The sequence below is a fragment of the Lepidochelys olivacea genome (assembly GCF_965140295.1).
Source record: "Lepidochelys olivacea isolate rLepOli2 genome assembly, chromosome: 1".
Classification (NCBI taxonomy): Eukaryota; Metazoa; Chordata; order Testudines; family Cheloniidae; genus Lepidochelys; species Lepidochelys olivacea.
Window position 1 is genome coordinate 30,380,278 of NC_140411.1, and position 25,704 is coordinate 30,405,981.

The 25,704-nt window shown below is 43.0% G+C and overlaps 1 protein-coding gene and 1 long non-coding RNA gene across 3 annotated transcripts in view; one reads left to right on the plus strand and one right to left on the minus strand.

Moving 5' to 3' along the window:
• LOC311524166 overlaps positions 1 to 13,908 on the plus strand; it is a 32,959-nt gene extending 19,051 nt beyond the window's left edge. Inside the window, exons 3-5 of the long non-coding RNA XR_014712493.1 lie at positions 2,299 to 2,566; positions 2,706 to 2,791; positions 12,830 to 13,908. This is a non-coding gene — a long non-coding RNA (uncharacterized lncRNA). The remainder of the gene's footprint in view (positions 1 to 2,298; positions 2,567 to 2,705; positions 2,792 to 12,829) is intronic.
• The window catches only part of MAML2 (mastermind like transcriptional coactivator 2), a 298,978-nt gene that overhangs the window by 68,260 nt on the left and 205,014 nt on the right, over positions 1 to 25,704 (minus strand). The gene's annotated exons all lie outside the window — the stretch shown is intronic.

A 25,704-nucleotide genomic window follows, 5' to 3' on the forward strand; every position in this document is an offset into this window, starting at 1 on the left:
TGTATTGTAGCTGCCATAACAGGCTATTTAGAGATCGGTGTACCTGCATGACCAATTGTACTAACAACAAGGAACTTATTGTTCACCTGTAGCTCCTCTGGGAACCTTCAACAATTAAGAGCTCACCTGCTAGTTAGTTTTTGTACTGCTATCATTATGTTGGTTTACAAAGTGATATAGTTACAGTGGTATAACCAGCTAGCGTGGACACAGCTATACCAGTGTATCTTACTCTCCTTCTACTTGTATAACTACCTTGTCAAGAGGTGGTTTGACTTTAACTACTGTATATTAGTTTCTAAACCAATATAGTTATACCAGTACAAAAACTGTGTAGACAAACCTTTATTGATTATTTCAGTCATGTGTTCTCTGATCTCTTAGGCATGTGTTTCTCACATGGACATCTATAGTGTATCTCTAAATTGCCTACCTCGCCCTGAGAGATTCAAAGATAGATTGTCAGATCCTCAACTGGTGTAAACCAGCATAGCTCCACTGACTTCAGTGTATGCCAATTCACAACAGCGGTGAATCCAGTCCCCCTCCCATTTCTTCTTCAAACCCTATGAATTTTGCCTGTCAAATTAAGGAATAGAAATGATACCATATATTGGATGAGACCAATCCCAACTATCCATCACATCTCGACTATTGAGTATCAGGTGCTTGCAGTGAATTCTTCATGCTCAATCCACAGAGTGAAAAACAATTCTCGAAAGAAAAAAATCCAATTAAATTTGAATACAGAATATGTCTGAGGAAATCCTGATCTCCCCATGGACATTCTGCAAGCAGAAAGTGGTGAAATTTGTAGGGTAAATTATTCCCAATGAACTATTTGCTTAACTCTAACTTTCAACAGGATGTTCTCCTTGAATGAAGATTTATGTTAACCCCAGTGACTAGGTCTAGTAATCTGACTGTTTTTTAAAAAAATAATAATTGCATAGAAGATGATAAAAAGAAATGTACTAGCTATGCCACTATTTCTGCATAAGGATTTAAAAAGTCTGAATGCCGATTAGTCCTGGAAAGGTTCTCAAGATTGGTACATTATTATATTGTACCACCTATTTGCACAATGCTGTACAGGCTAAAATTTGAGTGCTTTTCAGCCATAGGTTGACCAAAGGCTTTTTGTATAATCTAAAGCCTCTCTCTTGAAAATAATTGATGGATCAATGGGAGAATCAAAGAAATTTGAGATGAAAAAGACATCATTTAGTCCAAAACCCTGTGTTAAACCAACGCTGAGTGCTTTTGAAAACACTACCCCCTATTTGAATGGAACAGTCATTTTCTTTGGGTTTTTAGAAAAGCTAACTCCTGCTGTTATACTATCCAAGAGGAGCATATGGCTGATTTAGAAGAATTGAAAGTTAAGCACATACCTAGGTTAGAACATTTACTGTGGCTCGTACTATGCTGGCATTTTTAATCGTGAGGCAGTTTTGCCTCATAGACAGAGCAGTGGACTGGAATTCAGAGAGCTGGGTTCTATTCCTGGCTCTGCCACTGGCTCTTTGGGGGCTAGTCATGTCACTGCTCTCTGCCTCAGTTTCCCCAACTGTAAAAAGGGGAAAATGTAAAATTTGTGAAGCACTTTGAGATCTACTGATGAAAAGCACTTGAATTTCCAGGACAGAAGTTACATTATTGCCTCTCCACCCCAGCCTGAACATCTGCACTGCAATTAAACAGCCCCTTAGCTTGAGCCCTGAGAGCCTGAGTCAGCTGGCATGGGTCAGCCATGGGTATGTAACTTCAGTGTAGACACATTCTTGGTGTCTCCTCCCTCATGAAGGGGCAAGGAGTGGGGGGTATTCAGGGGAAAAGAGAAACATGGCACAAAAATGGCACTTTTCTTTTTTTCCCCCACGCTCCAGCCAGGATCTGCGCTCAAAGACTCCCCTTCACTCACAGAAGCAGAGCAAAGCATGGGGGATTTAATTCTTGTAAAACTAAGATCTCCCTTTGCCTGCTCACTAACAAAATGTGCAGACTGCTCTCAGATATGCCTTTGTATCAGGCGGACATCATTAGTCCCCTTCCTCTTAAATTGTCCCTTTGTGCTATGGCTAAATCATGATGATTTTTCATTGGGAAAATAGCCTCCTGTAAGACATGTGGCCATAAATCCACAGAAATGAACAGACCTAGGGAAATGCTGGCCTGTTTTGCAGCACAACTGAAAGCGTAAGGTTTATTGTCCTTTCCAGAAATTAAATAATTCAAAATGAAATGAAACTATTTTCAAAATGAATTAAATTTTTTAAATGTTTTTTTCCCCCCCAGAAAGTTAACGTCTCCCCAGAACACACCAACCAGGAAGCGATGGGAGTGGGCGTGTTCCTGGCAGCAGAGAGATGAATGAAAACAGGAAGTAAGCGGGACCATGCAACTGTTTGAATACCTTAACCCCTTCGTTGCCACATTCAATCACGGCGGTGGCTTTAAGATTGTCTTGCCACAAAGAATATGAGGATGGATCTGGTGGACAGATTATGGGAATCGAAGGGCCAGATTGTGTCCTCCTTGCTCCTGGGGAGCAGCATATTTCTCTGTGAGTAGTGCCAGTTATCTTTATGGGATTTCCTTGGGGAGGAAGGTACCAACTCAATGTGAAGGTGGCAGAAATGTGGCTTTAAAAGTCTACATCCAGTCTGACTAGGTACGGTGCATTGTTTTTTACTTTTTTTTAGGCACAGACTACTTACGCCAGGGTTTTCCAAAACCTTCTGTAGAACTGGATGAAATTTTTAAGACAAATCTGTTTTCAGCGAAAAATGTAAGTTTGTGAAACATTTCAATTTCACCTAATTCATGTCAGTTTTGCTGAAGTGTTTTGATCAAAACCTATCATCTCCCCCCCACCCCCACAAAAAAACCCCAAAACATTGGCAAGAAGTAAAAAAGTTTACTTCTAACATTTTCAAAATCAACCATCTAGATTTTCCAGTTCAAAATGAATTAGCACTTTGAAATGTCCTTTAATTTAAAAAAAACAACCCCAAATGGTCAAAATAAAAATGGAAACATTTCTATTTTATCAAAAGGAAACATAAAGTTTGAAATTTTGTTTGACTTTTCAATTTGCTGAAAATTTTGAAAAATTTTGTTCATGGCTTGATCTGAAACAAATACGAGTTTTTTATTTTTTGGAATCACCAGTGAATGGAAAAATCTGTTATTTGCACATAGGTTTGCCAACTTTCTGCTCACACAAAACCCTTGATCCGCCCCCTGCATCACCCCTCCTCTGAGGCCCCGCCCCTTCTCCGAGGACCCTGGCCTGCTCACTCCATCCCCCCTCCCTCTGTCGCTTGCTCTCCCCACCTTCACTCACTCATTTTCACCAGGCTGGCTCAAGGGATTGGAGTGTGGAAGGGGGTGAGGACTCCGGCTGGGGGTGTGGGCTCCAGGGTGGGGCCAGAAATGAGAAGATAAGTGTGTGGGAGCAGGCTCCGGGTTGAGGCAGTGGATTGGGATGCAGGAGGGGGTGAAAGCTCTGGCTGGGGATGCAGGCCAGGGGCGGGGCCAGGGATGAGGGGTCTGGGGTGCAGGAGGGGGCTCCAGGCTGGAGGGTGGAGTTGTGGGGTTCACAGTATGGGAGGGGGCTCCGGGCTGAGGCAGGAGGTTGGGGTATGGGAGGGGGTATGGTCTCTGGGCAGGAGGTGCAGGCTCTGGTATGGGCCGGGGATGAGGGGTTCGGAGGGCAAGAGGGGGATCAGGGCTGGGGCAAAGGATTGGGGCATGGGAGGGGGTCAGGGGTGCAGGCTCTGGGCGGCACTTACCTCAAGCAACTACCGGAAGCAGTGGTATGTCTCCCCTCTGGCTACTATGCGGAGGTGCGGCCAGGCATCTCTGCGCACTGCCCTGTCCACAGGCACTGTTCCCGCAACTCCCACTGGCTGTGGTTCCTGGCCAATGGGAGCTGTGGAGCTGGTGGTTGGGGCAAGGGCAGTGTGCAGAGCCCCCTGGCTGCCCCTACATGTAGGAGCCGGACGGGGTACATGCCGCTGCTTCCAGGAGCCACATGGAGCCACAACAGGAAGGAAGCCTGCCTTAGCCCTGCTGTGCTGCCAACTGGATTTTTAATGGCCCAGTCAGCGGTGCTGACCAGAGCCACGATGGTCCCTTTTCGACTGGGTGTTTGGTCAAAAACTGGACAGCTGGCAACCCTATTTGCACAGCTTTAGCCTTCTGCCTTGGCCTACCCAGGTTCCTATTGAAGTCAATGATACAATGCTAGCAGCAGAGGTAGGCCAGTGGTGAGGGCTTTGGAAAGTCCCACCTTTAATGTTTACATGACTTGTCCCTATAAAGATGTTGGGCATGAATTACTCTGGTGAGAGATGGGACTTTGTGGTTCAAAAAGAGCAGAAGGTGGATAATGCACGGAACTGGGAGGGAGAGGAAATAGGTTCTGCTCTGCCTGCCACAGATTTCCCATGTGACTTTAGCTAAAGCCTTTAATGTTCTGTGCCTTAAGTTCCTCATCTGTAAAATGGGGTTAGTACTTCCCTACCTCATAGAGGAGTTGCCATGAACATTCTTGAGTAGTCACTATACAAAGACAAAATAGTACAAAATTCTGCCCTTAGATGTCTGCATAGAGCTCACACTGAAGTTAACAAGAACCCTGTGTGTGTATCCGGAGGACAGAATTTAGTTCTGAATGTGGATTAGCACAGCAAGATTTCTCTTTGGGAGGCTTTGCAAGTGAAGCTCATTTAGCAGTATTTAGAACAGATAACATTTATCACAAAGAGCTTGTACTCTGTGCAAGCCAGAAGAAATGGGATGGCCCACACAGCAGAAGGGCAATATTTTGCTTCCAGCACTCTTGGATCGGTATAAATCCATGTACCTTTAGGTATCCCACAGTGCTTTACTTTTGTCTACTTACCTTACCATTGTAAGGAACTAGTGAGTGTGTGTGAGGGGAGGTGCTGTATAAAAGCCTCCCTACATTATTAATCTTTTTTTCAAAGTAGTCCCAAGGACCTGGGTGCCCAATTCCTATTGAAAGTCCTGATATATGGGGCTTTTTCTTATATAGGCTCTAGTTCTCTGCTTGCTTTCCATTACTTTAGCTCGTGCTGTGTATTGCTGAAGCCAGTCCTTATCCCCCATGATGCACTCAGTCTCTAGCTGATCCGCTGTATTTTATGTTCTCAAAGGTTCACAAGCTCAGGTCCCTTGGCTAATTCTGTAGTGCACTAAGGTCAGTATCTCCAGAGGCTATGCTGTGTCAAAAACAGTAACAAAAGGCAGTGTATGTATTCCAAAAATGCCTGCCTTCCACGTTCAGAGCGTGCATTTCAGCAAATTACAAGGGGCATTTCTGTTCAGATAAATATGTTTCTTGCAACCAGCTGCATATCCCTCTAACAGTAATGCTTCTGTTTCAGTAGGCAAGTCTATTATGTCTGTAACTGTCTAGCCACAATCATTCAGAACACAAAAGCAATCACATAATCCCCTTATTCTCTGTGAGATAAGTAAGGTTCCAATAAATGGAGTACTTCTTCTCTTGAGGATTAAATCTCCATTTGAGGGTTTTTATTTTAAATGATCATTCTCTTTAATAAGCCACTAGTAAGGAAGGATTTAGAATAAAAAATAACCCTTAAAATCTTAAAACTTATGTATTTCTCTCTCTATATATATATATAAATTTTATATATATATAATTACGCACACAATCACTAGATTCAGAAGAACCTTTTGATTTGATTCCACAAACATGCACCTTTCCAAACAGAAACGAAGTGCCATGCTTTCATGCCAGTGGTTTCAAGTTGCAAACTTTAAGCTTTCACTGACCTTTGTACAGATTAAAAAAAATTTTTTTTTGGAACTTCCAGCTTGATGGTGATGACAGAAACAGACTCAAACAGCTCCCTGCCCCCTGCCCCAATAAGGAAAATCATTAGCTATGTTGCTTTTCTGGTTTGACGGTAAAAGGTCAACAGCTTTTTCTGAAGCAACAAGACATTTACAACAATGGTAAAACCTTGTCTTCCTAGACATCTCCCGTGCTGAGTTCTGAATCAGATTCACATCTTGACACTGTTTATCACTGTCAGGACTTTATTTCTGACACTGAATGGCAAGACCCTGGACCTCCTCTGTCCTGGCAGCACACATAGGAGAAGGAAAAAATGGCTTCATACAGTTTTTGACCTAAAAAGAACTGTTTTCAGGATAAGAAGCAGCTTGTGGCTTAAAAATGAGAGACAAAAAAAATAAAAAAAAAAAAAAAAACCCCAACAACAACAACAAAAAAACCCACTCCCAAAATTGCCAGGCAAGACAGTGAATCAAGTTTACAAGAAAAGTATTGGTCATGAATGATTAAGTGAAAAGATATTCCTCCCCTCTACTAGTGCCCCATGATTAATGCTTCATTTAAGGTACACTTAGGAAAGGTCAACATGGATTAAATAGATTTTACCAGGAAAGCTTTGCCTTACCTATTTCTCAAAGTCCCTTACATACACTGGGCAGTAGGAAGCTCCTGTTTTTCCCAATATGAAAAAGTGTGAAAGAATGTTATACTGAAAAATACATGTTGGAACTCCAAAGCCCTTTGTGCTACATAGATTCCTAGATTCCTAGATACTAAGGTCAGAAGGGACCATTATGATCATCTAGTCTGACCTCCTATACAACATAGGCCACAGAATTTCACCCACCCACTACCTCTCACCTATGTCTGAGCTATTGAAGTCCTCAAATCATGGTTTAAAGACTTCAAGTAGCAGAGAATCCTCCAGCAAGTGACCCGTGCCCCATGCTACAGAGGAAGGCGAAAAACCTCCAGGGCCTCTCCCAATCTGCCCTGGAGGAAAATTCCTTCTCGACCCCAAATATGGCGATCAGCTAAACCCTGGGCATATGGGCAAGATTCACCAGCCAGATACTACAGAAAATTCTTTCCTGGGTAACTCAGATCCCACCCCATCTAACATCCCATCACAGGCCATTAGGCCTATTTACCATGAATATTTAATTACCAAAACCATGTTATCCCATCATACCATCTCCTCCATAAACTTATCGAGGATAATCTTAAAGCCAGATAGATCTTTTGCCCCCACTGCTTCCCTTGGAAGGCTATTCCAAAACTTCACTCCTCTGATGGTTAGAAACCTTCGTCTAATTTCAAGTCTAAACTTTCTGGTGGCCACTTTATATCCATTTGTTCTTGTGTCCACATTGGTACTGAGCTTAAATAATTCCTCTCCCTCTCTGGTATTTATCTCTCTGATATATTTATAGAGAGCAATCATATCTCCCCTCAACCTTCTTTTAGTTAGGCTAAACAAGCCAAGCTCCTTGAGTCTCCTTTCATAAGACAAGTTTTCCATTCCTCGGATCATCCTAGTAGCCCTTCTCTGTACCTGTTCCAGTTTGAATTCATCCTTCTTAAACACGGGAGACCAGAACTGCACACAGGTGAGGTCTCACCAGTGCCTTGTATAACGGTACTAAAACCTCCTTATCCCTACTGGAAATACCTCTCCTGATGCATCCCAAGACTGCATTAGCTTTTTTCACAGCCATATCACATTGGCGGCTCATTGTCATCCTATGATCAACCAATACCAAGGTCCTTCTCCTCCTCCGTTACTTCTAATTGATGCGTCCCCAGCTTATAACTAAAATTCTTGTTATTAATCCCTAAATGCATGACCTTACACTTCTCACTATTAAATTTCATCCTATTACTATTACTCCAGTTTACAAGGTCATCCAGATCCTCCTGTATGATATCCCTGTCCTTCTCTAAATTGGCAATACCTCCCAGCTTTGTATCATCCACAAACTTTATTAGCGCACTCCCACTTTTTTTGCCGAGGTCAGTAATAAAAAGATTAAATAAGATTGGTCCCAAAACCGATCCTTGAGGAACTCCACTGGTAACCTCCCTCCAGCCTGACAGTTCACCTTTCAGTAGGACCCGTTGTAGTCTCCCCTTTAACCAATTCCTTATCCACCTTTCAATTTTCATATTGATCCCCATCTTTTCCAATTTAACTAATAATTCCCCATGTGGCACGGTATCAAATGCCTTACTGAAATCTAGGTAAATTAGATCCACTGCATTTCCTTTGTCTAAAAAATCTGTTACTTTCTCAAAGAAAGAGATCAGGTTGGTTTCGCATGATCTACCTTTTGTAAAACCATGTTGTATTTTGTCCCATTTACCATTGACCTCAATGTCTTTAACTACTTTCTCCTTCAAAATTTTTTCCAAGACCTTGCATACTACAGATGTCAAACTAACAGGCCTATAGTTACCTGGATCACTTTTTTCCCTTTCTTAAAAATAGGAACTATGTTAGCAATTCTCCAATCATACGGTACAACCCCTGAGTTTACAGATTCATTAAAAATTCTTGCTAATGGGCTTGCAATTTCGGGTGCCAATTCCTTTAATATTCTTGGATGAAGATTATCTGGGCCCCCCAATTTAGTCCCATTAAACTGTTTGAGTTTTGCTTCTACCTCAGATATGGTAATATCTACCTCCATATCCTCATTCCCATTTGTCATGCTACCATTATCCCTAAGATCCTCTTTAGCCTTATTAAAGACTGAGGCAAAGTATTTGTTTAGATATTGGGCCATGCCTAGATTATCCTTGACCTCCACTCCATCCTCAGTGTTTAGCGGTCCCACTTCTTCTTTCTTTGTTTTCTTCTTATTTATATGGCTATAGAACCTTTTACTATTGGTTTTAATTCCCTTTGCAAGGTCCAACTCTACTTGACTTTTAGCCTGTCTCACTTTATCGCTACATGTTCTGACCTCAGTAAGGTAGCTTTCCTTGCTGATCCCTCCCATCTTCCACTCCCTGTATGCTTTCTGCTTTTTCTTAATCACCTCTCTGAGATGCTTGCTCATCCAGCTTGGTCTACAACTCCTGCCAATGAATTTTTTCCCCTTTCTTGGGATGCAGGCTTCCGATAGCTTCTGCACACAGTAGCAGAGTTGGAAAATGAAGAAGGGGCTGAGGAGGTAATCACTGAAGGTGGAAGGGCAAGAAAGAAGAGAAGAGCGGCTATTCCTATAGAAAAAGGGGAAGAGACAATGGAGACTACAGCAAATATGAGCCCCAGGAGGATACAGGATGGGTTGAAGAGGATTACAAGGGAGAATAGGAATGGAAAGAACTTGCAGCCAGAGGGAACAGAGGATGATAGACTGGATAATAGCACCGTCACCAGGAAAAGGCAGGTCTATGTGATCGGAGACTCTTTACTGAGAAGAATAGACAGGCCTGTAACCAGAGCTGATCCATAGAATAGAAGGGTATGCTGTCTTCCAGGTGCTAAGATACAGGAAGAACGTATGGATCTAAAGGTAGAGGAGGCCTGGGATTACTTTAAATCAAAGCTGCAGAAGCTATCGGAAGCTACAGAACTCTTGGTACTGTATCTTGCACTAAAATCAAGAGGGCAAAACTGAGGGGGAGCCAGGCAATTCCATGCATGCAATAGGAGCATACAGTTGACACACAGAAGTGTTCTCATACTATAGCAATCATAGAATATCAGAGTTAGAAGGGACCTCAGGAGGTCATCTAGTCCAACCCCCTGCTCAAAGCAGGACCAATCCCCAATTTTTGCCCCAGATCCCTACATGGCCCCCTCAAGGATTGAACTCACAACCCTAGGTTTAGCAGGCCAATGCTCAAACCACTGAGCTGTCCCTCCCCCACAAAGTTATTAAAAAAAAATTCCACCCTGTGTAGAGGTAAGGAGGCATCTTACTCGCTCCACTGCTGGGGCACTCGCCTACTGGCCACTGGCTGCGCCTCTCCAGCCACTGCTGTGACCTCTGCACATCAGTCTCAGTGATTTACAACTCTTTGCAGGCTGAAACACTGCCCCATCTCAAGTGATTTCAGCTCTGATTAAGCATTTAAAACAACAAAAGAAGCTCCTAATGAAGCCTATTTAGCTCTTTCTTTGAGCATTGAGGAGGAACAGATTAAACCGGACCAGGGGGACCCTTGGAGAGGGTTTCCAATCCTCCTGGCTGGGACACCTTTCCCCACCCCTCTTGAAGGGCTATACAAGGGCTATACAAGAAGATGTGATGATAGACAGACAGCCTCTGAGCAATTCTGTTGCTCTACCTTGCACTAAAAACGAGAATACAGAAATGGCAGTGAACTTTTGCACGAGTCATTCTGTTTAGTTATTGATAACGAAATCTTAGCTTGTAGCTGACTCAGATTGTACACACGAATATACAGTAACTCCTGGGGGATATAAGTTCATTTAGTAAGGAGAGTACACATGTGGCCACATCTTTAGATTGTAAGCTCTATAGGGCAGGGACTGTTATTTACTGTATGTTTGACTAGCACCTGGCACAATGGGGTCCTGACCTGGTTTTCATTTAGCTTCTACTGAAATATAAATGTTATTAAGAAATAATAATAATAATAATAATAATAATAATAATAGTACCCTAACGGTTGTGTTTATGCTCTGATCCTGCAAACACTGACTGCAATGGGACTCCTCACAAGAGCAGCGTTAAATGCACACATTAATGTCTGTGGAAGGGCCTTATACTATAAGCTCTTCAAGACAGGAACCCATTTTGTTACAGGTTTCAGAGTGGTAGCTGTGTTAGTCTGTATCAGCAAAATCAATGAGGAGTCCTTGTGGTACCTTAGAGACTAACAAATTTATTTGGGCATAAGCTTCCATGGGCTAGAACCCACTTCATCATGCATTTCAGTCTTATCAAGAGTCTAATGAAGTCAATGGGAGATTTAGCATAACATCTAGCATATTTTGGGACACGACAAATAACAATAAAAATGTAACCATCTTAAATTATAGTTGTAACTTTTGAGAGCACTTTGGATAAGACTCCGTTTTAAAATAATGAAAGTTTTTAGAAAGGCATTTCAATTTTTAAAAATATTATTCTCTTCGTTTTGGGTCGGACAATGTCCTTGGTTAGGATTAATTATGTGGCTATGGAAGGTAGGTATTCAGAGACAGGGTTTAAACTTCAATGTCCATTAACAGGAAATCCTTTTAAACTGTCATTCTGCTCCTACTTCTTCTGATGCTGACTCTGCAACGCACGGTTAAACACTGCAACACAGTATGCTGAGACATTATTGTTGGTCTTTGGTGTTCGTCAGTAGATTCAGGTCTTGTATACAAGTGACATTTTTTAAAGGGGAGACATTTCATTTTTATAGTTAAAAATGGTTTAAATCTCTGAGTCGCTGAGATGCCAAAAACACATAACCTCACAAGGCCATGTTCAGATTTACTTTTCATTGCAGAATCACACATCAAAGCTTCCCAGCTGTCAGCAATGCCAACTCCACCTGAGGTTTGAAAGTCAGACTGTGTTCTTTCCAGCCTATGCATCACCAGCAGTAATAAAGTTTCTGCAGTCTGAACATAGTTACCAATTCTGTTGATGACGTGAGAGCCAGACTGATCTAGTCAGCTCTCCCTTAGATGTTGCTGTTCTGCATTGCTAATAGGAGGGGAAAAAATAGTAAAGACTTGTTTGTGGCAGTAAAGTAAGTAGATATGACTCTGAGTTACGGTGACCAGATAGAAAGTGTGAAAAATCGGGACGGGTTGGGGGGTAATAAGAAAATATTATATAAGAAATAAGCCTATGTAAGAAAAAGCCCCATATATCAGGACTGTCCCTATAAAATCAGGACATCTGCTCATCCTGCTTTGAGTGCACACTGGGGCCAGATCAGTTGAGTAAGAAAGTGCCTTTTTTACATCTTCACTTTTCTAACTATAGTCATACTTTAATACAAACCCATGGAACTTTGGCCTTTGCATTAATATTGCAACAGTACTGAGTAGCGTAATTGGGTTATCTTACACTATTTTCTTGCAAAAGCCTTTTTGTTGGTACACAAATGGAGATTTGGCCTATGCAGTTAATAAGTTAATTTTATTCTCCTTCCCCTTTTATTTCTCCCTGCTTTTCTTTATTTTATTTCTCCCTGCTAGCTCTGCTTCTAATGAAATAACTATAACTGCATCCCATGACAATTCCACTATGTGATGACAAAGATCCTTTGCCCAGGGCTGGAATCATATTATATTTCTAGTCATCAACTTCAATATTCCAGTCAACAGTGCACTGAACTGTTACAAACTGCAGAAATCCTGTATTGGGCCAAATTCATCTCTGGGATTACCTTTGTGTGTCTAAGGGCTTGTCTACATTACCTGCAGGATTGACGGGCAGTGATCGATCCAGCAGGGGTCGTTTTATTGTGTCTAGTCTAGACGGGATAAATCGACCGCCGAGCACTCTCCTGTCGACTCTGGTACTCCACCGCAGTGAGAGGCGCAGGCGGAGTCAACAGGGGAGCGTCAGCCGTCGACTTATCACAGTGAAGACACTGCGGTGAGTAGATCTAAGTACGTTGACTTCAGCGACATTATTCACATAGCTGAAGTTGCGTAACTACCTAGTGTAGACCAGGCCTAAAACAAAGGTTTAAACAGAGGTAAATATTCTTTGGTACGTGTTTCCTTCTCAAATATTTCTTTGTTACATGTGTTGATAGCTCAAGCTACACGCACTGACTTTTGTTTTTGCTGGTGGGTGCTCCTCTCCGCCCCTCCCCCAACCCCGTGCGAGCAGTGGGCGGAACCTGATTGGAAAGAGGCCAAGCAGGGGAGGGGCCTCTTGGAGGAGCACAAGTGGAGCAGGGAATGGGGCCATGGTCCAGGCACCATGGCCCACAAAAGATTAATCCAGACCTCCCGGTGCTGAGCACCCTCTATTTTTTTTTCAGTAGGTGCTTGAGCCCCAGAACACCCATGGAGTCGGCGCCTTGGTTCAAACTCTACTTTTAAACGACAGCCATGCACAGAAGAAAGCCACCAGCTATTAATCCTGTGAGCTAGCTTTTCCAAAAGACTTCTACTTCCATTTTACCCACCAATATATATGGACAGATGTTCAGAAGAGCTCTGTGTGTTGGGTGCATGTCAGCTGCTGAGCTCTTTTGAAAATGTAGCCAGGAGACTCTCTGAGAGCTGCTGGGCCCTGAGCCCTCAAACACCTGATCCTAGGCTCTTCTGAAACCCCAGAAGAACGTAACCGTTCAGGGCCAGATTTTCACACCAGCTCCATACCCACCAGCTCTCATTTAGGCTCCTGCAGGAAGCTGGACAGATTTTTCAAAGTGCCCAGCCAGCAGCTCTTGTTCTCAACAGGAGAACTCGTGGCTATCCAGCCACTTTATCTGGGGGCAGCTGAGCACTTCTGAAAATGTGCCCCCCCCCATTTGTGATAATCACATGCTATTTGATTCTGATGTACCCTAACACTCCTTTATGTCACTTTGGCAGTTTAAAATGGGCTTTAAGTGGGGTTAATGTAACGGGCTCATACTTTAAGGGCCCTTTACACTGCCACTGCAAAGGGGACCTAGTGTAACTGAGAGCTGGTCCCACTGTATATTTGGAATTCATGGTTTCAATTGTTATATACCCTATGGCACCTTTTCACCGCTCTGGAAGTGTAAAAAGGCCTTGGAGTGGGTTTAACTGTAATTTATTACACATTCTTTAAGGTCCCTTTACACTGCCAGGACAGCATAAAAGTGGCTTAGTGTATATGAGAATGTGGTCATCTTGATTCAAGACTCAAACTTGTGACAATGAGAACCTCTCGTCACATGGGCAAAGTTCTCAGATCTAGACCAAGTGACGCAAAGTAGGCTCTCAGGCAGTCTCTCTTTTCCTCTGATGAGCGAAAATGCTGTTTCACTGGTGAAAAGCAGAATTTTCTCCGTTAGCTTCACACTCCACTTGGAGTAGTTTTGCTCACATGCACATCTTTCATACAGCCTTGAGGTATGTCATTTATAAAGGCTAATAAATCTTTCTTTAACAATGAAAATTAAAAATTTGCATCATGAATTATAAGGTTACAGCATAGACGAGTGAAAATCTATCATCTGAACATCTGCAGCATTATTTTCCCTGTAGACAACCCTATGCCACTATTTACATTAGCTGAAGCACCGTAACATTTCCAGAAATACATTATCCCTGGGCTACATTTTGGGTCTGATCCTGCTCTCACTGGATTTTTGCCATCCTCTTCACTGGGAGCAGGACTGGGCCCTCTGTGTTCATATTTGTGAACATAAAGGATATAGAACAAGCACAATATGAGAAATATTAACAAATGACTCATTGCTGAAGAGCCATAAATTCATATATGACATGGGAATAGGGTTTAAGTTCCTGATTTAAAGGCTTCACTTATGACTCTGACTAGCTAGCCATAAAGTAGCAGAAAAAGTCAAGTTAAGGACGGTGTTATTTATCTTTCTTCTTTAGTCAAACCTTCTAGGTAGGTAAAACACAGTATGTAACTACCAGACCATCAGAGGGCTCAAAGCTTTACCCGTACTGCAGTTTCATTTCAAAATTATTGGCAGTAAAAGGGTTCAGATGCTATCTTAGTTAGAGTAATGTAACACCACTGAATGCATGCCCATATTTTTTTTTCTCCCCAAAGACTATGTGGTCAAAATAAATGGGTAGGATAGTTATGATTTTATTGCACATGCACATTTTCTCACTCTCCTTTAAACCCCCAAGCAGCTTATCATCTACAGCCTGATTTTCCAAAACGAAACCTATTGCCTCATGTGTGTTTTGTTCCTTGTTTCTATCTTGTTGGAAGACTAGAAACAGACACTGGGGGGAGGAGGGGACAGAAATTAAGATTTTAAAATGCCATTTCCTGTGAGCAAAATTCACATCCCTGGGTTGCAGTTAACAAATCTGTCTGTTTTATAATGCCAGATAAGTGCCAGCAGAATGATAGGATTTGGCCAAACAGAAATTCCCATCATTCCTTAAACCTCTTCCACAGAAATTGCTGGTGAACCAGTCTGGGGAGGGAGGAGGGAGAGGAAAGGATGAAATGCAACAATCTACATCAGTCTATTATCCATGGGCAATAAGGGTATATTTGAAAAATAAGTTTATACTCAGCAATTACTAAGTGTACCTTTCATCTTGATCACAAAACGTTATTAATGAATTTGTGCCATTTGGCTGTGAGAAGTATTGTTTTAGCTCTGCAGAATCATCTCCCTGAGGATTTGTGGAAGCATTACCTCAAACATCAAACATGCATATTTTAATGAACAGTATTAGTCTGTGCTCTGCTAAGCTACAGTCCTAGGCTTTCAAAATGGCAAAGTTAATGAGTTCTCCCCTCTTCCAATCAAATAAAAATAACTAAAAAAAAGTCCTTTTTGCTAGCGGGGGTTTGAAATGAGCTGTATTTAAAAGAAATCAAACACATCTATTCTGTATTTTAAAAAAGCCATTTTGAATGTGTAGACTAGGATGATGAGTCCCCTCCCTAGAGTCAGTGAAATCAATGGAGCTATGCTGATTTACACCAGGTGAGGATTTGGTCAGATCACTGCAATACACTTAGTAGCCCATTCAAATCTTCCAAAGGCCACAGGCAAAATTCTGCTCTCTGTTTACCCATGCACAAAACTGGAGTAATTCCACTGACTTCAGTGGAGTTACTCTGGATTTGCACAATGGCGTAACAGAGAGCAGAATCTGGCTCCCTTTGAAATGAGTATATGTTTGAAAAAACAGAGCAGTGGTCAGAAATGTACGTGTTAGGTATGCACTGACACAGAGGCCACAAAGAGATAGGTACAGGCGGCTGTTCTCTCTATGAACTTTTAAACTGATTATCACATGTGCCACGAAGAGCAGAATGGCAGGCTGCTCCTCTGTTCCTACTGACATACACTTACACAGATCCACATCATTACTGCTGCCTGCTTTGACTTCTCATAGTAACTTCCTCCATTTATTCCATGCTAGGACGTGGTCCCAAGGGAAAGCTTAGGCATCTCACTTTTGGCAAAGGTTCTCATTCCCATGGAAGTAAGCACAGCTTTTACACCACCATTTAACAACATGGCAACATTCTCATACATTAGACTCATTTCCTCACTGCCTTGACTTGAGGAGCAAATGCTGGAGAAAAGCCAGTCTATGCAAAGTGAAGCAAATTCTTAAACCGTTCATCTCCTCTGAGATGATTTACAAAAAACCCAACTGTGTTTTATCCTGTACTGTTAGTTTAGGGTCATTATAAATACATGACTTTGGATCATTTTACATTCTGAACTCCCTCGAGAATACAAACAGGCTGACCAAAGAGTAAGGATTTCTGAAAAGCAACTTCAATTTGTAAGCTCGTGTTTTAGACTGAATTCGCATCCATTTTGCCTTGACTGAAACATAAATGGGTGTAATAATGTGTACAAAATTTTACAACAGCACAGTCATCTGATGGAACAAGGTGGGGCAAAAAAGGAAACTTTTGAAGCTGATCAAAGCTTTTCTTTGTAGCTGAAAACTAAAATAGATCAAAGAAATGAGAGACAGACCTAAGCTGTAAAATTCAGAGATGGACTTTGAAAACCTGCTCCGACCAGCTCCAGGCTGTCCTGTGGACTGAAACCAGATTGGAGCACACCAGAGAATTCTATCCAGAGGACACTTCAGTTGCCCAGCTGTAAACGTCTTCAGCACCTTCCACCAAAAGGGAGATTTGAGACTAGATCTTCAGTGCACAGTGAGGGTTTCTTCAGCCATTCTTTGACATATTTCTGCTGAGCTGGCTCTCTGCTCCTCTTAAAAGAAACATTGAAAATAGGTCCCATAGAGTGTTCACCTTCACAAGTCACAAAGAGCAAGGATCTTGTTCAAAGTCTGTGGGTCCATGTCCCACAGATCATCATGGGACAAGGCAGTGTCAACCCAAACAATACAATGACATTTCTGGTCTTCTCCTATGCCAGTCCTATTTTGGCTGTTCTCTCTCTCTGCTACTGCTGCTGACAAAGAAGTGCAGTGAAGCCTGGAGCTTATTTGACTGATCTTGTCAGCAGAAAAGAGAGAAATATACTCAGAGAGTGTTCAAATGACAAGACCACTTCCATATCACCCATAACTCATTATAACACAGCATAACACAGTGCTGAACTTATGGCTCTCCGCTACTCACACCACTACATTCTATTCTATATAAGTTCTTATACCACCCTCATCCCTGTAGCATTGGAGTGTGTAATAGACAAGCTTCTCCCACCTCCGATACACCAGGAAACACCAATTGAGGTCTCCACAAGTATAGTTTAACTGTAATGAGTTAAGGCTCTTAGGGCGCTAGAAGAGTCTGTCACTGTTACAGTGTATTAACAATTTTTTGTGCTTTCTATACATATGGTATATACAATTAACAAACATATAATTTATTACCCTTTCTCACTGTAGCTGAATGTTTTAAACAGAGGACCTATTCATCACTCTCTAACTAGTCCAAACAAACAGGTCTCCAGTGTTGATTGATGAATATATCGGGTTTCTTTGCTGCTGCTCCTGCTGCTGAATTAATTATTCTGAGTTTACTTTCCACATGGTTTTCTTTTTTTAAACAGCAATTGGAACACGTAGGGACTGACTCACTACCACTAAGGCCCCTTTACACCGAAGTCCACCTTACTGTGTAATTCTATTTCCACCCTCTTTAAGAGCCTTTTCTACTGCCAGAACGGTGGGAAAGGGTTTTAGGTTTAATGAGGATCAGCCTTGGAGTCTTTTGCTTACAGTTCTTCAACAGCAGGGAATAATAAAACAAAAAATGGAAAAGTTAATACATCCACAGCTATTTTTGCAGGACACTGGTAATTCATTCCAACTGCCTTATAAAAATCAGCAAAAAGTTTTTTTGAATATTATAGGGGAAGCTGGCAGCAACCCCTATATTTAGGCTGCCTAACACTTTACGTTATAAAAGATTCTTGTGGCCATTTTTGAGAAGTTCGAACACTTCTACTGTTTGCAGCAAACCTTAGAAATCCAGCAGGGACAGAGCCCTGAAGCTAGAGACAGGCCTTTCACTTCCCCATGAAATTTCATTCAAATTTGGACGAGTTATAAACGGTTGAAAATCATCACTTGCTTTCCGCTGCTTGTGTTCCTCAGGAAAATTCTGGCACCATGGCAAAATAATAACTGAACGTTAACGTTCTGAACAGGTGGGCCAAAGTTGCAACAGCAGCACATGCTGCATTGGGAACACCTGGAAAGTGCCCGAGCAGCTGTAGCAATGGGGGAGGAAAAGAAGGGAGCCTTCTCCCCAAATCCGGCACATGACCTTCCTCTGAGAGCACCACATGGGCAAGAGATCCCCCAGCTCCAGGTGGGGGGAAGGGGAAGAGAGTCAAGCAGGGCTTCCCACAACCACCTCTCCAGATCCAACACACCGTCTCTGCAGCCCTTTCCTCCTTTGTGGGTACCACGTGGGCTGGAGATCCACTACTTCAGTGGGAGAGACAGAGCCAGGCTGAGCTCCCACTGACTACCCCCCAGATCCCGCACATTGCCTCAGCAGCCCATCCCCTGCCAGAGTAACAGCCTACTCCTGCTACTAGCAAACATAGTCATGGAGCTCAAGTGGTAGATATCTGCACTCCAGTGGTAAAAGTTCAAGGTTCAAAACTTGCTGCTGATACATGATGGGGTGGTTGATACAGCTGTACATAAAAAACTTGGGCTTTCCTTTTTTTAAATAAACCTAGGAAATTACACACAAAGAACTATGTGAAAATAATGTATTTAGGTTCCAAGTCACTGACTTGAAAGGGTGCTTGTTTGGCACTTTGGAAAATCAATTCATCTACTTAGATACCTTATTGTGGCTTTAAGTGCCTAACTTTTGGCCACCCACGCTTGAAAATGTTGATTTTAACCTCTTAGTTTATCTGTAAATTGGTTACTTAGTTACCAGCGTCACAAGCATGGTGGGGATGAATTAGTTAATGGATGTAAAATAATTTGAAGATGCTACATATTTATTTATTTATTATTACTACACAGTACTGGAATTCAGATGCCACAACAAAGGGCCATCTTTTCTCTCCCAACTATCTTATTTGTGCATTTTTATTTGTGCACTTCTAGCATGAGGCTGAAATAATGCAAATATTGGTCATTTACCATCTGGGAACTGATGTCCCAGAAGTCCAGCTATAGCATTGTTTTGTTACTATAAATGGCTTGCTGAGACACTAGAAAAAGCTGTTAGAAACACAGACATCTGTACAAGAGCCCACGCACACCCAGAATAATTACTCTGAGAAATGCTGCTCTTTTTCCGAGAGGCCCAGGGATCTTGAAAACTTCATTCTAGTGAGGCTGCAACAGGAAATCAACCACTTGTTCTGCTTACACACTCGCTTTCTTTCCCTGAGAATAACGTGCTACTTTATTGTTCAGATCCATTGCATCAAATGCAAATTTCAAGCCAGAGTTCTCTAATTAGTAGCCATAGAACTGCTTTTCGTTTTATTTTGTTTTGCATAGTGGCCTCCTCTGCTTGAAAATCAACAATGCAGATGAATAAAACAGTCCATTAGCATTGCATCCGTTTGTTCACAGCAGTCCAAACATTTTTACACTCCCTAGTATCAAATTTAGAGGTCCTTACAGAAAATATCCTAGGGCCTTTCATTTCTTTTTTTTTCTTTTCCACAAATGATTTTCATTAACGATCAAAGTGCAAATGCAATGATTGGAGTATCAGTCTAATGGTTTCTGACTCACTTTGGATTCCACTTGGCGAAAAAAAAAGAAAAGAAAAAGAAAAAACCCTCCTGAACAGATTATAACAATAGACAAAACTAATGATAACTAGCACAGCCAGGGCCCTTTGTGTCAGCTGTGCTAATGCATGGTACACACACATCCCCAGTCGTCCCCTTCTAAGGGCCTGTATCCTGCTCAGTACATGCCCACAAATTTCCCATTAGCCTTCATTATCAAGAGGCACACATGAACACACAACAAGAGGACAAATTAATGTCTCAGCTCACGAGAACTTGTGTACTGGCAGGGGGAGGGGGGAAGGAGGACAGGCTGGGAAATCTGGAGAAATAAAACGGGCCTAGAAATGTTAAAGTCACAGAATCACCCAGGAACACACCTTGTTTTCTTGAGCTGAGACTCTCCCCAGAGCTGGGTAAGCAATTTGGACATGGATGTCCAAATCCCACGATGTGCCTTTACGAATTATAGCCTGGACATTTTAAGAGTCATTTTTACACCTGTCATAAATATAAAGGGAAGGGTAAACCCCTTTGAAATCCTTCCTGGCCAGGGGAAAGCTCCTCTCACCTGTAAAGGGTTAAGAAGCTAAAGGTAACCTCGCTGGCACCTGACCAAAATGACCAATGAGGAGACAAGATACTTTCAAAAGCTGGGAGGAGGGAGAGAAACAAAGGGTCTGTGTGTCTGTCTATATGCTGGTCTTTACCGGGGATAGACCAGGAATGGAGTCTTAGAACTTTTAGTAAGTAATCTAGCTAGGTATGTGTTAGATTATGATTTCTTTAAATGGCTGAGAAAAGAATTGTGCTGAATAGAATAACTATTTCTGTCTGTGTATCTTTTTTGTAACTTAAGGTTTTGCCTAGAGGGGTTCTCTATGTTTTTGAAGCTAATTACCCTGTAAGATATCTACCATCCTGATTTTACAGGGGGGATTTCTTTATTTCTATTTACTTCTATTTTTATTAAAAGTCTTCTTGTAAGAAAACTGAATGCTTTTTCATTGTTCTCAGATCCAAGGATTTGGGTCTGTGGCCACCTATGCAAATTGGTGAGGCTTTTTATCCAACATTTCCCGGGAAAGGGGGGGTGCAAGTGTTGGGAGGATTGTTCATTGTTCTTAAGATCCAAGGGTCTGGGTCTGTAGTCACCTAGGCAAATTGGTGAGGCTTTTTACCAAACCTTGTCCAGGAAGTGGGGTGCAAGGTTTTGGGAAGTATTTTGGGGGGAAAGACGTGTCCAAACAGCTCTTCCCCAGTAACCAGTATTTGTTTGGTGGTGGTAGCGGCCAGTCCAAGGACAACGGGTGGAATATTTTGTACCTTGGGGAAGTTTTGACCTAAGCTGGTAAAGATAAGCTTAGGAGGTTTTTCATGCAGGTCCCCACATCTGTACCCTAGAGTTCAGAGTGGGGGAGGAACCTTGACAACACCTCTGCAAATCAAGGGCCAAATTCCTTAAGTGAATATTCCAAGCTATTAGTCCATAACAAGTGAACACATCTCAGCAAGGACTAAAAGCACTATACATTATTTTGTTTTACAAAATAATTTGCTGCATGCATGCGGCTATTAAAAACAGCTACAAAGAGCCCAGTCCAAAGCCTGCTGAGAGAATGGAAAGACTTCCATCGATTCCAATGTACTCTGGACCAGGCCCTACTGCTTGTGAAACGTACCGATCTGAACTGCATTTTTAGGATGAAGCCAGAACCCAGCTGCTTTTAGCTCATGGAGTAAATTTCCATGTTTGCTAAGGAGGGTTTAGTTTGTGGACTGAGAATAATCCACAAGTTATTTACCTACTTTAAAAATAAAATTCGGCCCTGAAAACTCTATCAGAAGGCTGCTGAGTCCCAAAACCAAGGGAAGGGATATGGAAGGGTCTCCTATACCTGAGCCCAAAGGAGATGACTTCTTTCTCGAGGTGCTGGACCACACGGTGGTCCAACACCACTTAAGAAGTGTTCAGCTGCACAGGAGTGGAGGGATCGGACCTCGAAGGGGTGAGGGTAGTGGGAAAGACTTTGAGGAGACAGGAAGGGACAATGAGTGAAAAATGGGATGGAGGAATTCAATGAGATAATCGAGGGAGGTGAGAGCAAGGAAGAGAGGGCAGAGTGTAGCAGGGAAGTCATTTGGCTGCAAGGCTGAGGTTCTCAAAAAGCCCATTGAATTTTGGGTGGCTAACTCACTCAGGCGCTTTTTGAAAATCCCAGCCTAAATCAAGAAGGGATAGTAAATGTAGCTATGAAATTAACAAGAATAGATTAGTGAAACATGTGAGCTGGCTAAATGATATAAACCACTAATTAAACAGACAATCAGCAGGGCAGGGCAGGGCAGGTTAATTAAGTGGACAGAGCATCAGCTATGCTAGGAAATGAGACAGGCCGATGGTTTTGGATTGGCTCAGTTTGTGTTTTGGTTTGGTTAGTGTGGCACATAGATGGTTAATGCACACCTAAAACACTACATTAAAGGGAGATCATTGGGTCTGTTGCTGTAATAATGTAAGTTAGTCACTGGTCTGGATCAGCTCCCTGCCACGGAAATATCCTACAGGTAGCATTGGTCAAAATTAGGATAAATGTTTAGCAACAGTTTCCAGGAAAAAAATAGTCCATTTTTTGCTGGAAATTTTTGAAATTCCAATTATTTTGACCAGCTCCACCCACAGGAAGGGAGGGGATGGAAAATTCCAGAAGGATGAAAGCCCCTTACGATCATTCCCAGAGGAAGGATTGGTTTATGTCACCCCATAAAATGCCCCCCCCCCATCCCATGGCATTCTCAAAAGCCAAAGGGAACCAATCCAAACCCATCTGTTTGCCTTTTCTCTGGACTAGCTGTGCTCAACATTATATATACACATAGGAAGAGACAGCCCTTGCCTTGAAGAACTTACAATCTACTAAGCAAGCTAGACAAAGGGTGGGAGAAAAGAAGTATTATTATCCCCACTTTACAGATGGGGTACGGAGGCACTGAGACATTAATGGCCTCATTCAAAGCCTACTGAAGTCAATGGGAAACTTTGCATCCTAGGAGAAAGACAGCAAAGCCATCCCAGAACTTATGGATCCCACAGGAGGCCAGGATCCTCCATGTGAAGGCCCAGTTCTGAGACGGGGAAGATCTATATAGCGGGGACACTGTTGGCAAGTAATCCTGACTAGACCATCCGGCCTGCTATTACAATTCTGTTCTCCCAGAGGAACAAAACTCTCACCAGCATGAAAAGATGAGAGAGATGTGTTGGTCCCAAATCCACCATATTTGTATTTTTCCATGAAGGGTTAAGTCTATCAGGTTCGGCATTTTCCTTTGTGGTGCCCTGGCGTTTTGCACCATGCCAGATGTGTGCAATACTAAAGAAATAAAAGCGAACGCCCAGCAGACACTTTGGAAGCAGTTAAATTAGCACCCAGCAGGGGCAAATTTGCAGCTTCAGGAGCAAGGTTAAAGTTAATGTGTTTTCATTCCTGGAGCATATTTGCAAGTGTATGATGGTAAAGATATAATTCTTAGGGCAAACGGGGAGGGAACAGATGTGTTTGGACTAAGTATGAGAAGCCAGAACCAACGCACACCATCTGCTATGAATTTGAATCTTTACAGTTCTAAACAGTTCTGTTAATTACTATATCTTTGCATGGTTCCAGCAGAGACCAGGAAGACTGCGTGAAAGAGGCTGTTTTTTATTATTGCCATTCTAGCTGAAACGAGAAAACACTGAAATTGTCCCAAGAAAGCCTGTTTTTTGCTAGGTTTAAAGTTTAGAGACGTTCAGATGAGTTTAGATAAGCACTGAATAAACTTGGTTGCTCTTCTAACCTCAACGAAAGCATTAACCCTTTAGTCATTCACCCACACTTAGAGCCCAGTTGTGGTCCAGCTTGTGTATAAGCACGGCCATACTGGGTCAGACCAATGGTCCATCTAGCCCAGTATCCTGTCTTCCAACAGTGACCAGTGCCAGGGAATGAATAGAACAGGGCAGTTGTGTGAAGAAATAAGGGGGTGCAAGGTTCCACATTACTCCCTTGTGCTGAGTCCTCATACTGCAGGTGGTAGTACAGGAGGGGATGGAGGCTCTATGTTTCTCTCCACTCCTGTGCAGGCAGGTGGGAGTGGATGGGAACTGGGTGGAGCCACAAGTCCATCCCTCGTTGGTCGCCATAGCTGTGCCAGCACATGGGATGATGTATACTGCACCAGGAAGGGTGGGGAAGTGCCATGAGACAGATTGTAATTTGCAGAGGAACAATCTGACTCCTGTTCTGCTCAATAGGAAGCACAGCAACACACTGCCCCTTTCTTGGGGCTCAGAGCAAAGCCACAACTGAGGTCTTAATTGGGACCTCCTATTACATATTCTCATCCAATCAATTTGACATTGTGTGTGTCCTACAAGCTGTAGCCCAGAGGCAGTGTAACCCAATAGATAAGGGACCTGGAGTCACCTCGGCTCTAATTCCTGGCTCTTTCACTGACTCACTCACTGACCTGGATAAATCAGTTAGCCTCTTGCCACCTCACTCTGCATGCCTGTACAATGGGGATTATGATCCTTACTCACCCGGGGATCTACAACTATGGAAGGGCTAAATTTTGCTAGCATAATGCTTTACAAAGTTAGGCTGGGATTTTCTACAGAGACTAAAGGAGTGAGGCACTCAAATCCCAGTGAATTTTAATTGGGGCCTAGCTCCAAACTCTACCCTCGTAAACAAACAAAAAATAAGCTACACACTGCATGAGTTTTAACTAAGCCCAGACCACTGGTGGAATAAACATTACACGTAAGCCTCCTCAAATATGAAGTCCCCAGGGAGCTAACTGTCTAAGGATATGGCTATATTGTAATTAAAAACCCGTGACTGGCTGGTGCCTGCTGACTCAGGCTTGTGTTGCTCGGGCTAAGGGGCTGTTTAACTGCAGTGTAGACTCACAGACTTTAAGGTCAGAAGGAACCATTGTGATCATCTTGTCTGACCTCCTGCACACTGAAGGCCACAGAACCTCACCCACCCACTCCTATAATAGATCCATAACCTCTGCGAGAGGGTCCTAGAGCTCAGGCTGCAGCTGGAGCCCGAACATCTACACTGCAATTAAACAGCCTCTTAGCCCAAGCCCCTTAGCCCAAGTCAGCTGGCCCGGGCCAGCTGCAGGTCTTTAATCGCAGTGTAGACATATTCTAATTCCGGCATTACACATTTTCCAGCCCATTTGGACACTGAAATTGAAAGTGTAGGACTTGTGACCTTCTCTGTCGGACTTCACACCCATAAACCAATGAGGGTCCATGTAATTGATGCTAACTGCCAGTATATATGCAAATTATTATTCAGATCAGATCATTTTACCCTTCTACGAAGAAATGCAACCAAAATGGAGCTAGCAGCTAGGCTGAGAGGATTTTTGGTAGTCAGCATGTAAAGAAGGGTGCACTACTCTCCTCCTCAAGTAGGGAGCAGCTTCTTTGATTGCAGATCCAGAAACTACAGAACCCTTTCCACTTTTAATCTAAATCCAGGTTAATCCCTAGTCTGCAGCTTAAATTCCATCTATGCTGTGCGGCCGGGCAGCTGCCTATTAAACCCCGCACAGGACCTCAGGGTGGCAGCGGGGACAGTTGCCTCTCCCCCAGCATGGACCTGCCCTGCGGCCAGGGGAGAAGCGCCCCTCCTCCCAACCCCAACCCAGCCCTGGAACGGATCTGCCGTAGCTGGGGGAGAGGCAACTCTCCCCACACAGCCCAGGTACTGCTGCAAGGAGAGAGAGCTGGAGGGAGTCCTCTCTCCCCACCATAGCCCCCGGGAAGCCTGCACCCCAAACCCCTCATCCCCAACCCCACCCCAGAGCCCGCACCCCCAGCCGGAGCCCTCACTTGCCCTGCACCCTAACTCTCTGCCCCAGCCCTGAGCCTCTCATCCCTGGCCCCACCCCGAGCCCTCACCCCCTCTCACCCCAATCCTTTGCCTCAGCCTTGA